The 14,211-nt window shown below is 42.6% G+C and overlaps 1 protein-coding gene across 1 annotated transcript in view; it reads right to left on the reverse strand.

Annotated features, from left to right (window-relative positions):
- The window catches only part of pals1a (protein associated with LIN7 1, MAGUK p55 family member a), a 44,334-nt gene extending 30,400 nt beyond the window's left edge, over positions 1-13,934 (reverse strand). The window contains exon 1 of the mRNA XM_080012314.1: positions 13,774-13,934. The gene's annotated coding sequence lies outside the window, so the exon portion shown is untranslated. The remainder of the gene's footprint in view (positions 1-13,773) is intronic.
- Between the last annotated feature and the right edge of the window lie 277 nt (positions 13,935-14,211).

A 14,211-nucleotide genomic window follows, 5' to 3' on the forward strand; every position in this document is an offset into this window, starting at 1 on the left:
TTCTCCCTGTAAACCAACAGCTGCACCTCCAGCCACCAGTCTGTCAAGCTCCTGAAATTTGCAGACGACACCACCCTCATTGGGCTCATCTCTGGTGGGGATAAGTCCGCCTTCAGGTGGGCACTTGACCATCTGGTGACTTGGTGCAGCCAGAACAACCTGGAGCTCAACGCTGTGAAGATCATCGATTATAAGTTCAGCTTTCAATACCATAGTCCCCACCAGACTGGCTGCTGAAGGAGCTTGGACTGAATACTCCGCTGTGTGCCTGGATCCTGGACTTCCTCTCAGCCCAGCCCCAGGTGGTTAGGGTGGGGAAGCACACGTCCACGCACACGCTGAACAAAGGTTCCCCCCCCAGGGCTGCGTCCTCAGCCCCCTACTGTACTCCCTGTACACACATGACTGTGTGGCCAGGTCCAGCTCCAACACCATCATCAAGTTTGCTGACGACAATGTTGTCGTGGGCCTGATCACTGACGGCGATGAAAAGGCCTACCGCGAGGAGGTGGCTGACCTGTCGCTCTGGTGCCAGGACAACAGCCTCCACCTGAACGTCAGCAAAACTAAGGAGCTGATTGTGGACTTTAGGCGAGGATTACAACTGAGGATGCACACGCCCTTGGTGATTAATGGGACTTCTGTCGACAGGGTGAGCAGCTTCAAGAACCTGGGAGTCCACATCACAGAGGATTTAACATGGACTTTACAAACAAACACTCTGGTGAGAAAGGCGAGGCAGCGTCTTTACCACCTCAAGCAGCTGAGGAAATTCCGGGTCTCGGTGAGGATCCTCAAGTCCTTCTACTGTGGAGCAGGTAAGAGCATCCTGACACTGCCTGGTTTGGGAACTGTACTGCTCAGGACAGGCGGGCCCTGCAGAGGGTGGTGTATTCAGCTGAATGTACCACTGGAATCACCCTCCCCTCCCTGCAGGACTTATACACCAGGAGGTGTAGTAGCAGAGCCCCCAGGATCATGAAGGATCCTCACCACCCCAACAACGGACTATTCCAGCTGATGCAGTCAGGCAAGCGCCTCCGCAGTCCCACAGCGAGAACAGAGAGACTGAGACTGAGAGTTTTTTCCTGCAAGCCATAAGAACTGTCATTGCTGACCTCACCAGGGGTCCTCACTGAGCCACACACATAGGCTCCACTACCTTACTGTACTGTATGTAGCATACTGTACCACACACTGTGTCACTCTTCTGGGTTGTTCGGTGTTACCGTATTGCTGCGCCGTACTGTTGTATACTGTGCTGTATATCTCATAAACGCAACCTCACTTTATTCACATGTCACTTTAATGCACATATCTCTATATACATAATTAGCCTATCCCATATACATAAGCCTATTCTCTTTATCTATTCTATATATTTTTATTTTATTCTATAGTACTCGACTTACTGCATTACGTTTTAGGAATCAGTTAGTTGGTCAAGTAGAAATTCTTAGGTAGCTACTGTGTTCAGTCTAGGACATATTGTGTGTAAATACCGGGTGCGTTGCATTGACATTTCATTGCATATATGTATGAAAGTATGTATATGTATGTGACAAATAAACCTCTTGAATCTTGAACAGTGGAGATGGTTGTGGACTTCAGAAAGGACGCAGCCCCACTCACCCCCATCACCCTGTGTGACTCCCCAGTTGACTCTGTGGAGTCCTGCCGCTTCATGGGAACCATCATCTCCCAGGACCTCAAGTGGGAGCTGAACTTCTGCTCCATCGTCAAGAAAGCTCAGCAGAGGACGTACTTCCTGCGGCAGCTGAGGAAGTTCAACCTGCCTGAGACGATGATAGAGCACTTCTACACCTCCTTCATTGAGTCCATTCTCACCTCCGCCATCACCATCTGGTACGCTGCTGCAACCACCAAGGACAAGGGCAGACTGCAGCATGTCATTTGCTCTGCTGAGAAGGTCATTGGCTGCAATCTACCATCTCTCCAGGACCTGTACGCCTCCAGGACCCTGAGGCATGCAGGTAATATTGTGGCTGACCCCTTCCACACCGGACACAAACTGTTTGTAACACTTTCCTCTGGCAGGAGGCTGTGGTCCAACAAGGCCAAAACTTCAACAAGGCCCGGGACCCCCCCACACTGAAACGGACCCTCACCCCCCCCCTTATTTTTACATATTCTTGTATTTTACATTTATGTTTCATGTATGTGTACATCAAGACAAATTCCTTGTACGTGGTAACTTACTTGGCAATAAAGAGGATTCTGATTCTGATCTCCAGCAGGATTTGGAAGAGGTCGAGAGCTGTCTCAACCCGGAGTTTCCAGAAGATGTTTAGACATGTTTAAAAATAATTAATGATTCACTATTATCGTTATTATTTTATAATTATGATCGAAGGGCACAGGCATTCTTTAACACATGCTGTAACGGTTGCTGCATAGCACAGAAAAGATCTCTATCTATAATAATGTCTTAATAAGTTGATTTTCAAGTGTTCCCAACACACCTTTTCTCTGCACATTAATAATTACAGAGGTGTCTGTTTATAATTAAAAGGATATAATTTGGATGGATGGAATATTTTTGTGATCAATCTGTTTTTTGTTAAAGCGGACCTATTATGAAAAACTTACTTTTTCAGTGCTTGTGCACATACATTTGGGACTCTGATGGGCCTACTAACACACAGACTGTGAAAGACAACCCTGTCAGTTTTTGTCAGCGGTCTATTTAGAAAAACATATGGTGAAACAAACCGTTCAGATCTGTGTCTCAGTCACATTGAGACGGTTGAATTTGACCCGCCATCCCATATGAGTAACTCCACACACGGCTGAAGAATAACAATGTGCATTGCAATGTGCATTATGTTTCCTGATTCAATTGTGAACCATTGTCTTGTTTTTCATGAGTAAACCAAAAAACTGAAATACAATTTCAAAAATAAAATGTTTTTTTAAATAAGTTAAATCGCAATCATGATTGCTCTAGCCTTCCCTTCCTGCCCTAGCCAATGACATCAGCAATGTTTACATGGCATTTATCATCTTACTTACCACTGTACGAGTCAAGCACCGCATTGATCCACACATGTTTTTTGTTGCTGTTTTATTTTACATCAAAATGTGATCGCCGCATAAAAATGGGAGGTAAAGAGTAAAGTAAAGAGTAAAGTAAAGAGTAAAGTAATTGAGTAAGAGTAAAACGAACGCCCCAGGCGCTGGGCTAATAAACTGTGCGGACCCTGATAGAGAGCAAAAAAATAACAAGACAACGTGTACACAAGTGCAGCCCCAGGAACTGCTAAAGTAAACAGACCGGGTCATGTGACTCACTTAGAATAAGGGTAAGATGGGAATGGAGGCATGTGTACTGTCTGTTGTGAGTTTCGCTACAGAGCAAAAGCAGAACTAACTACTCTTATCACACACACACACACACACACACACACACACACACACACACACACACACACACACACACACACACACACACACACACACACACACACACACACACACACACACACACACACACACACACACACAGTACCAGCCTGTCCCAGAGCCAGAGGGTGGGGGAAAAAAAAAACCTGTGAGATGGATGGCTAATAGAAGAACCTAACTTTGATAGAGATAGAGAATGCAAATGAATGTGTGAGAGAGAAAGCACAGCAGGAAAAGGAATCAAATCTAAATTTGTTGTTTTTTTCCAGTCTGGTTCCGACAGGTTTGGTACAGCAACGTAGAAAACAAACCAGTTTGAATCCTTTTTCCAGAGATTACCCAATTCTCACTCGAACAAAACAAATGAAATACGGTAGAACCCCAGTTTATCCAAAGATCACTTATCTAAACTTACTGGTCAATGAGGGGGGTAATGATGTATCATGGCGACAACATTTTGTGGTGCAAAAATATATCGTGGAGCAGAAGAATTTATCCCAATATCAAATGTGCTCAAACATCAAAGAGCAGAATCACCAATCCAACTTTGCTTGATTGACTGCCATTCACTCAGTACCCGGATGTGTAGTACTAAGTAGCACACAGCAGCCAGAGGTACATGAAACAACATGGCGCTAAGTGTGGCGTTATTTTACCCGATGTGAGAAAAAAGTAGAGTGCTCATGGTGTGAGATGATGCTGTCTTACCACAGTTCTACTACTGTGATGCGGAGTCATCTGCAATTTTTCGCCATTTTCATTTTGTCATCTCTGGTAAGCCTTGTTTTAGTTGTCACTGTAGCACTTGGGCCATTTGGAAAAATAAAATAATCATTTTAAATAGCACCTGTTGTAGTTATATTATTTATGTATTGGTAACTATTTTCACCTGCAGTTAATGGTCCATGCTGGGGAGGTGATGACATAACGGCCAGTCGACTAAGAGACTAATTGACTGAAATTCTTTGTAAGTCGTCAACCACAAAAAAAAAATGAAAAGGCCCATCCCGAAATGAAACAGACTTGTTCTTTAACTCACTTGTTTGTGAAGCGACGTACATTTTATACAACGCTTTTTATCTCTTCAATGAGTTATAATCTATAAATACTAGTGGTGTGGAAATTCCTTGATTCTGAGATGCATTGTGATGCAGACGTGGATGATTCTGCATCGATTCAGTGACAGAACATAATCAGAAGTTTGGAAATATAATGGAAAAAAAAAAAACAACAACCCATTAATTTTGAATTAACGTCGCTCTTTTGCATTGAATTGTGGAATTGTGGGTGTTACTTTCATATGTTGAGAGATAAGACGGAGAGAGGCAGAGATCAGCAGCAAGTGATTAAAAATGCACCCAGTATTTTGAAAGCGGATATCTGAGCCCATTTTGGATTTCATGAACTAATTGGGAAGCACAAACTGGACAAGACACACACTGAGCGTAAAATCTGCCTCACAAAAATTAAATACTTTTGAAATACGACGAATTTGAGGAACCACGTTAGCCGTTTTTACCCTGTGCTCACGTCTGCAACCGTGAGGAATACAGGGAGCCCAGCTAATCAACTGAGATTGACGAGGCGCTGACAACTTTGCCATTCAACTTTGAGAGAGGGAAGAGAATCACCTAATCTGTGTCAGCTTTCATTGCTAAGGATCTTCGGCCTTCTTCGGTTGTAGAGAACCCTGGGTTTCGGCACCTGCTGAAGACCCTGGAGCCACAGTATAAGCTCCCATCACAGTCACTTTACAGAAACAACTATACCTGCAACCTACAGCGAAACCAAAGCCCAGGTAATGAGTCAATGAGTAAAGCTAGTCGCGTTGCCATTACATATAATTCCTGGACTTATGTCGCAACTGACTCGTATGTAATAACAGCACATTATATTAGCAAGGACTGGCTGCTTTTATCGCATGTGCTGCAAATGAGAGCTGTTTATCATAGTCAAATGGGTTCTCATCTGGTGGAGATACTGTTTAATGTTGTAAAAGAATGGCAGCTAACATAAACAGTGCGACCTCTGCACTCTCAACAAAACAGATTTGTCAAATGCAGAGGATGCAGTGAAGGCATTAAAACCAATGAAGGATGCCACTACATTAATGTCAGAGGAGAGCAATCAAACTGTTTGTCTCATTACTCCATTAAATGCACAACTCCTCCAGAACATGACAGACACAATTGGAGACTCACTAATGATCCAAGAGCTCGAGCATGCCATCAAAGCAGATCTCCTTAAGAGGTAAAACAGTGAGGCAGCCTCTGCCCTGGATCCCCGTTTTAACGGACTGCCCTTCCTTACAGAGGAGGAGAGATTTGGGATCTACAGAGGTGTGACTACAGAGGCTGCATCCTTGGAGATAATTTCACCATGTTTCATGTAAAACTTATGAAATAAGATTTAAAAAAAAAAGTCATTACAATATTAAGTAGCTACAATGAGTAGATGTTTCACAACACTGGGAAAAACTACCACAAAATCCTAATAGATGTGAGCTGATGCGTTGACTCAGAAAGTGTTAACTGCTGGTTTAATGCTATACTGTACTTTCTTTTGTTCAAACACAGAATGAGAGAACAGAAGCAGATAAAGCACCTGGGGGAAGAGAAACTCTAGAAAAAGAAATGCTTTCCGTGGAAGACGATAAGCCTACATGCCACTCTGCTCCCAAAAGAAAGGCCTCATGGCTGCTTGTGAGTTTGCTGGGATATGCTTTCACTGAAGCTACATTACAACCGACGACCACCAGGGCCAGGGCTGAGGAGGAAATGGAGAGATCCTGTAAAGTCCCATCTCTGCCTCTCACAGAGGATCCTTTGAACTGGTGGCGTGTCCATGAGGTCACATTTGCTCTCCTCTCCAGGCTGTCGAAGAGATACTTGCGCATCCCAGGTACAAGCCTGTCTGCAGAGAGAGTTTTCTCAACTGCAGGAGATGTGGTCACTGCAAAAAGAAGCACTTTCAAACCAGAACATATGGATCACCTAGGGTTCTTACACAAGAACCTACAAATTCCCAAATGCCTTGCAGTGAGAAATTTTGTCCTCATTTTACTTCTACTGAAAATGTCGAAAGGTTCATTTACATTGATACTGGGATTTAACATTCTCACACAAATATGGGTAGGCTAGGCCTATACCATGTATTCTGGTTTACAATTTAATTTAATTTTAAGACATTTATGTTAACATTTTGATATTATTTTATTTTATGAACAAGTAATAATAATTGAAATAGTAGTAATAGTAGTAATAGTCTAATAATAGTCATGTTTGTGATGGTTGCCACATTCAGGAAGTGACCTGTCAGAGAGCTGCTATGTTTTTATTTATTTGTGAGTTTATTTAACAATGTAATGTGTGAGCTGAAAGAATTAGGTAGGCTAGGCCTACACCATTTATTTTGGTTTACAATTAAGTTAATGTTAAGACATTTGTTTACATTTTGATATTATTTTATGAACAAGTACCACAGCTGCAATGATGTAGTCTGACATTTGAAAGTGTTTTTTGAAATAAATAAGAGTTTCGATTTATCTGACTGCTTGTATTTATTAATGAAAACGTGCCCATGTTCAGTAATACAGAAAATTGAGGATGCTGTGAGCCAATGGGGTTTGAGCATCAGTTTAGGGTTCCGATGTATTTTGTCCGTAAACTTTCACTGATTTCACCTTACAGTCCACCAAAATATGTTTCTGAACACATTTGAGACAAGAAATAAGCATTCAATATTAGATCTACAAGGCCTAATTTAAAAGTTAGTTCTGACCTTCGTAAGGCAAGGGCACTGCTGCATTGCCGGTTTCTCCGCACGAGACACTGTACCGGGACAGCGCATGCTAGGATCTTTTGTTTCATGTAAACTAGTGGTGTAAAGGAATGTAGTTGATCCGTGATTCGTATGGATCGCCCCCCATGGTTCGGCTTGCATGTGAACTGCGGATCAATTGCAAAATTTAACGATCATAGTGAGATACAGTTCAACTGCCACTGTTACTTTTTAAAGTAATAATTCCATAAATCTAGATGCAGAGTTGCAGTGAAAAAAAGATGGACAAGACAGATATGTGCTGTTTTTACTCTGAAGTGCAGTGATTGCTTTACGGTACATCACGCTATGCTGCTGCTACTTTACAACCTGTCGGGAATGAGCCCCAATATGTCGCCACTATGCGTCTGCCATACTGGCGGGGTCAAGAGCCGCTAGTAAACAAATATGATGTGTATTGAGAGATGCAGATTTCTCTACAAAATAGACTGTTACTTGCTTAGTTATGAATTAATGAATGAATTGAATGAAATTTTCATGAAATTTTCTTTGTTATAAACGTGAGAAATTTAACATGATACCGTTATTATTGGAATTAAATTCTGAGGGCAGAACTCATAATATCTTTTCATACCCTACCATGTTTAAAGGAATAGGGTATCATGCATGCCTCATATTGCACTTTAATTTAACAATTAAATATTTTATTTTAAGATTTTATTTAAACATTGGACATTTTGTATGTTGTTTTCATTTAAGACCATGGGCAAAAGTTTTTTGCTGTTAGTGTTTTACAGTTTCCCTGACTCAAAACCATGATATGCTCCGAACCGTGAGTTTTGTGATCCATTGCACACCTAATGCAATCATCGCAAATAAATAAATCGCTAAATAAATAAATCGCTAAATAAATAAATAAATACGTCTACAATAAAAACACTAAACACAGATTGTGCACCGCACCCTACAGTCTATCTATTTCATACTTTTTTTGAAAGAAACACTGAATTATTTTTTAAATACTTACATTTCCAGTATCTGCGGTTTCTTCACAGACAGTTGGTATTAATTCCTCTTTCTTTTAAAAGATTTGTGATAACCCACCGCTGGGTGAGTCCAGGCCTGCTGCGACCGCCAGGTGCTTTTCAGGGCCCCCTGGAGGCTTCTCCCCATTGTGGGTGTGGTTTGCGGTGCGGGAGGTGGCTGTTGACCCTGCTGCCACTGAGTGGCTTCTCTGTGGCGGGGCCACATATCTGGCTGTCTGCGGATGCTGGCGGGGGATGCTGACATTGGGGTGTCCTGTGCCATGCGCACTCGGCTACTATCCACTGGGCGCGAAGGGCCTGTGGCTTGGTGGGGCATCTGGCCGGTTGTGTCATAGGGGTCCCGCGGTTCTGGCTGGGTGTCGGTCTATTGGCATGGGACCTGGCTTCGGGTCAGTGGTCCGTGCTTGGCACGCACACATGGGGGTGGGTAGTAGTGTGTGTTTAGGGGTGCAGGGTCTGCTAGCGCTCTCTGTGACTGATTTATGCTCCTTGGGCCATGCGCGGGTGGCTGCAGGGCATTGGTGATCAGGGCTTCCCTGAGGTCGTGGAGTGTCCATACAGCTCTCTCTCTCTCTCTCTCTCTCTCTCTCTCTCTCTCTCTCTCTCTCTCTCTCTCTCTCTCTCTCTCTCTCTCTCTCTCTCTCTCTCTCTCTCTCTCTCTCTCTCTCTCTCTCTCCTCTCTCTCTCTCTCTCTCTCTCTCTCTCTCTCTCTCTCTCTCTCTCTCTCTCTCTCTCTCTCCTCTCCCTCTCCTCTCCCTCTCCCTCTCCCTCTCCCTCTCCCTCTCCCCCTCTCCCCCCCCCCCCCCCCCCACAGGAAAGGCCAGAAATTGCTGTTCCAATTTTCTTGGAGAATAATATTTTGTCGATACACGTACATGTTTGTTTGCTTTCTATATTTATTTGTCTCACCCGTGGTGATTGTTCCCCTCTTGGATAAGTAATGATGGTTGTTTATAGACCAAGTGGCAGTTCTGTGTGACAAAAAAGCTGTGTCTTGTCATGGCAGTTGCTGATGATTAAAGAATGAATAAAGAGTGGCATTGCAGGTTGAGAAGTTGAACTCCATTTGTAGATTAACTGTCCTAGATGCAATGGCATACAAAAATACTCTGTGTTGTATGCTAAGCATGCTGACAGCACAGGATAAAAATAAAAAAATAAAATAAATACAAAATTTGTGCAGCAGTTCCTGTGTTATTTCTCCAGACCGTGGGGGGAGTTCCCCAGATGGGGGGTAGGTTTCTAATTCTGAGGCAGGTGAATGAAAAAAAAAAAAATGGTGCTTTAATCTCTGCATGGGACCAGGAACGCTGATGCAGCTTCGGCAGTAGCCATATAAACACTAGATAGAGAAAAAGGAAAGGTTATCTTCCCACGGCTTTAGTTTTAGGTAGGTCTGTCCGATGTACTCAAACACAACAGGAGATGGTTAGAGGGTTCTTTGTAAACTACAATATGCTGTAGTGTTTTCCCTACCATAACCATTAGAGAGACAGTTGCCCTATCTTGAAACACCATCTTAAGGTGTGAGAATAAGAATAGTGAGAACGATGAAAAGACCATATGTGACCCACCACAGCAAAACCCGCTGTCTCGCGCATTTCTAAAATCGCCAGGAACAGCCAAATAAGTTGAAAAAAACCTTCCTTGAAGGAAAATTCGATTTTTCAGATTCGTGTTCCTTTGTGTTTTTTTTTTTTAATCTCTCAATGTATTTTCAAAACGGAGTTTGATTTATAAATAGTAGATAAGTGTTACACCGTAGAGTTAAATATTCACGTTAGATTACATGGGGAAACACAGTTCACTTACCAAGACACTGAATAGCGCTGAACAACGCCGATCGATGGTTTCCGTTAAAGCGACCGGCCAGGTGAAGATCATTCCTCCATATTCCATGTGATGTGAAGTCACAATGTGAAACCGTTTTGATACAGTTCAACCTTCAAATCGTACTACTTTTACACACACACACACACACACACACACACACACACACACACACACACACACACACACACAGACACAGACACAGACACAGACACAGACACAGACACAGACACGGAGGGGGCATGGAGGGGGTCGTGTACCAACGTCAACGTCACTTCCGTAAACAAGACGAGGATCCGGTTTCAATTGTCTGTGGAAACTGTTATTGATTATGAGAAGCGGGTGGAGGAAGATCTAAATCATATCGCGGACCTTAATCTGACAAGTGCGATAGATCCAAGTCAGTTTAAGCAGCACGTACTGGACTTTATTTTCCGCGATGATAGTCAGTTCTCCGACAGCGACGCTGAATCTGATATTATCCCGGACTTGGAGAACATTTCAAACAGCGGATTTCAACCTGAATGTAATGATGAGACTGAATATTTTCAAGAACCACCGGAGGGGACCAACGATACGCCCGTTGTTGTTACAATGGAAGAAGTTGATGACGTGATGAAGTCCGTTGAGGTTCGTGATTTAAAATAAAAGAACTCCACTTTTATAAAACATGTATATTCTTACTGTTAAATAAAAGCTTTTTTTAAAAACAAAACTAGTTGTGTTGCTGACGCTTTTCAACTTCATTCAGCAGTATGTTAATTAGCCATGTGGCTTTGGCTACCCCATTTGCATTCTGGGAGCTAGCTGACTGAAGCAAGTCTGGACGAAACTTTCAAGGTGATTATCTCAGAAACACGGCAAACCGTGACACCCTTGTCATTAACAAGTCATAGCTGTAAAAATATTTGCTTGAATTGCACAAGTGAAACCTTGTTTAGAAGCTCTGATTCTCCACTTTCAAATGATGTGAAACAAAGTCAAAAGCCATCAAATGACCCTAAAGTATGCGGTGGGTCACATATCTGCAGCAAATGTTAGAATTGCAAGCAAATAATCTGCATCTCCCTGATTGTTCAGCATTTTGTCCAAGAAATGCAAGTTTGTGCCGCTGTTGCCAGGGTGGATGCCACACTGTCTGGTTAAAAAAATAATAATTATACTCTGATACAATTCAATTCTATCATTTCAACTGTTTTTTTCAATTTCTGAAAGTCATGCATATGCATACACTTGCCACAAATTAAATACCAACATAGTCACGATTGAATTGAAATATTTAATGTGAATTAGAATGATTTTGTTCTGTGGGATTTTTTGTAAAGCAACTCCGATGGTATACTGAAAGATTTGGTAGCAAAAGATGATAGGTGTGAAATTCCCGATATTGAATCGAATTGTAAACATTACTCAGACCTTCTATCTGGTAATTTGGTGTTCACCAGCTGATGACTTCAATGTGTAATGTTTCCAATTCAGTATTACTTGGTTCCCCGGAACATTGCTTCATGTTCCACACAGTTTAAAGTTCCAACCAGCTGAAAGAAGACTCATTGTGGGAGAGTACTCGCATTACATTTGTGAAATTCCAGACGCACCATCACAATAAAACAAACTGTGAAAAGTTCAACAGTAGCTTAGATATGAAAATACAAAAAAATAAAAACAAACAAACAAACAAATAAATAAATAAATGGGAGCAAGCGAGACAAAAACTTACTCATGAGATTTAAAAAAACTACACATAAATCAACAACATTCCTCCATCACCACCTACACTAATACAACATTCGTATAGGAAACACTAGGATGCTACACCTGCTAGATGTGCTGAGAATTACAACTGTCAGGAAGCCAGAGGGAAAAGGTGTAGGAGTGTATGAGGGAGAGAGAGAGAATTCCAGAATACAGAGGACTTCTGTGTTCCACTGGCCTCAAGCCAAATGTGCTTGTTCTCAACGCTCTGGCTCACTGGCTCAGCCTGTGTGTGTGTGCCCCATCTCTCGCATGTCCACACACCATATATTTGGCCACGACCTTCATCACCATGGCAATATGACATCATACCTACCTGCATACCTGCTACCAAACCCTCTTGTTCGGGAATATCTCATCTCATAATACCGAAGTGCACAGCACAATGTACATATGTCCTCTGGTCCACACCTCCCCAACTGAGTCACTGTTGTTTACTTTGGTCAAACTGTCTGAGCTGTGCTTATTATATAATGAGACAGGAATACAACCAGTGTTTCTTATTGTTAATATGTTTCACAAAACTCTGGCCATCTTTGCAATCAAACTTTCAATTCAAAAAGGAATTCTTAAAGATTTAAGTTGATTGTACAGACTTTGTATACATTGTTTTACAGTCATACACTTTAAGATTTCAGATAAATGAGGCTTCACTGTAATTAGAGAACCATTTTAGTCAAGAACTCACTGAGTAGAAAGCCCCCCCCCCCCCCCCCCCCCCCCGTTTGGTCTCTTTTGGGGAGGGGTTTTTCTGTGATTCACAGCTTTCATGCGACACATTGGAATGTTTTGTATTATTACAGCTTTTAGTGGTTTCATTTGGGTCTATTAAACATAGTTGTGGTCATAGTTGACCGCTCAGACTGACCACTCAATCGAACATTACCCGGACTTTGTACTAAGGTGCTAGCTGGGAAAAGTCCAGGTAATGCCCGGGTCAAATGATTCAGACATTTGCGTTCACACATACAGCTTATCCGGGTAATGCCCAGATAATTTCAGGGTTGCAGTGCATGTGTAAAAGCAGCTAAAAATAAATAAATAAAGTAAATACTGGAAGTGACCCTTAACTGAAAGGACTTGTTTACTTGGCATCGGTATAGTTTAGGACTTCGAATCAGTTTTATAAAGGAAAGTGATCGCAGAGCAATCGTCAAAATGTAGGGGTCGGGGGATATCCAGCTACAAGGAGGGCACTGACAGTTGACAGACGAAGCTGCGCAAGGGACCACCGGTGAAAAACACAAACATCAATCAAACGACATTGAGTTAGGATGTCTTCTCGCTACGGAGTGCATCCTATGCGGACAGACTTCACACACACTTAAAAGTGCTGCTCTCTGTTATCTAAAGTATGCCATTTTCTGATGGCGTTTTTTTCTCGGTCATTTGTGGCGGTGGTGCTGATACATATTTTTTTCATCCCACGGTGCAGTTCCTTTTGGTTTATATCCATCCATATTGACAGTTTACTAACCACAACTAGCCGCGGCTGCCTTCAACGTATTTTCCCAACCTTTACATTCATGCCGGGAAAGGCGGACCCGGCTACCGACAACTGAAAAAGCTCAAATGCATGGAATGGTTGTTTACACTTTAACTATGAGAAAATAATGAAGAAGAACTTTGGAGACGCGGCACAGAGCATTGACAGCTAGCTAGCGGAGAACCACAAACCAAGTAGTTGCGCTGCCGGGCAGTTTAATCTTCTGTCGGTCTTCGTAGACGTGGAGTGGTAAAACAGGTTGTCAATAAAAGTGCAGTACTTCACGGTTATAATTTACCCCATACCGAGGGACCGATTTGTTATCTAACAAACGATAGTGCGTTGTTTGTTAGCGGCTAACTAACGCAAGCTAGCTGGCTCCAGACTCCAAATACCTGTTGATAACAAAGCCACTTCAGACTGAAGCGCAGGAAACTCAAGAAAAATACTCACTCTTGCCGCTGCGCTGTCCCAACGCTCCCTGGGCTGATAAATTGGAGTGAGGATTGTCCAATTGTGATCCACAGCGTAAAACAATAACACTTAATGTATCCAAAAACATAACACCGTATGCTACTTCAGCCAACTCCAGCGGACCTCACCCTCTCTGCCGTCTGGTTGTCATTTCCAACTAAAACCAGAGGCGGGGGCGGAGTCATCGTCCAGCGCCCGCCTTGAAACAGCGCTTGCGATTAGCTAACAGCGCAGAAAAAAGCGCTCTTGGGGCCAATCACACAAGCGCTTGCATCCAAAATATGTCAGTCGTTAATGTCGTAATTTGCCCCCCTACCTGCGAGTGGCCAATATATACATTGAAACACTGTTAACACGCAAAACAAATCTGTGACCTGCGCGCTAGTACATAACGTTGTTTACTAACTGTAACAACTT

The sequence above is a fragment of the Zeus faber genome, assembly GCF_960531495.2.
Source record: "Zeus faber genome assembly, chromosome: 13".
Taxonomy (NCBI): domain Eukaryota; kingdom Metazoa; phylum Chordata; class Actinopteri; order Zeiformes; family Zeidae; genus Zeus; species Zeus faber.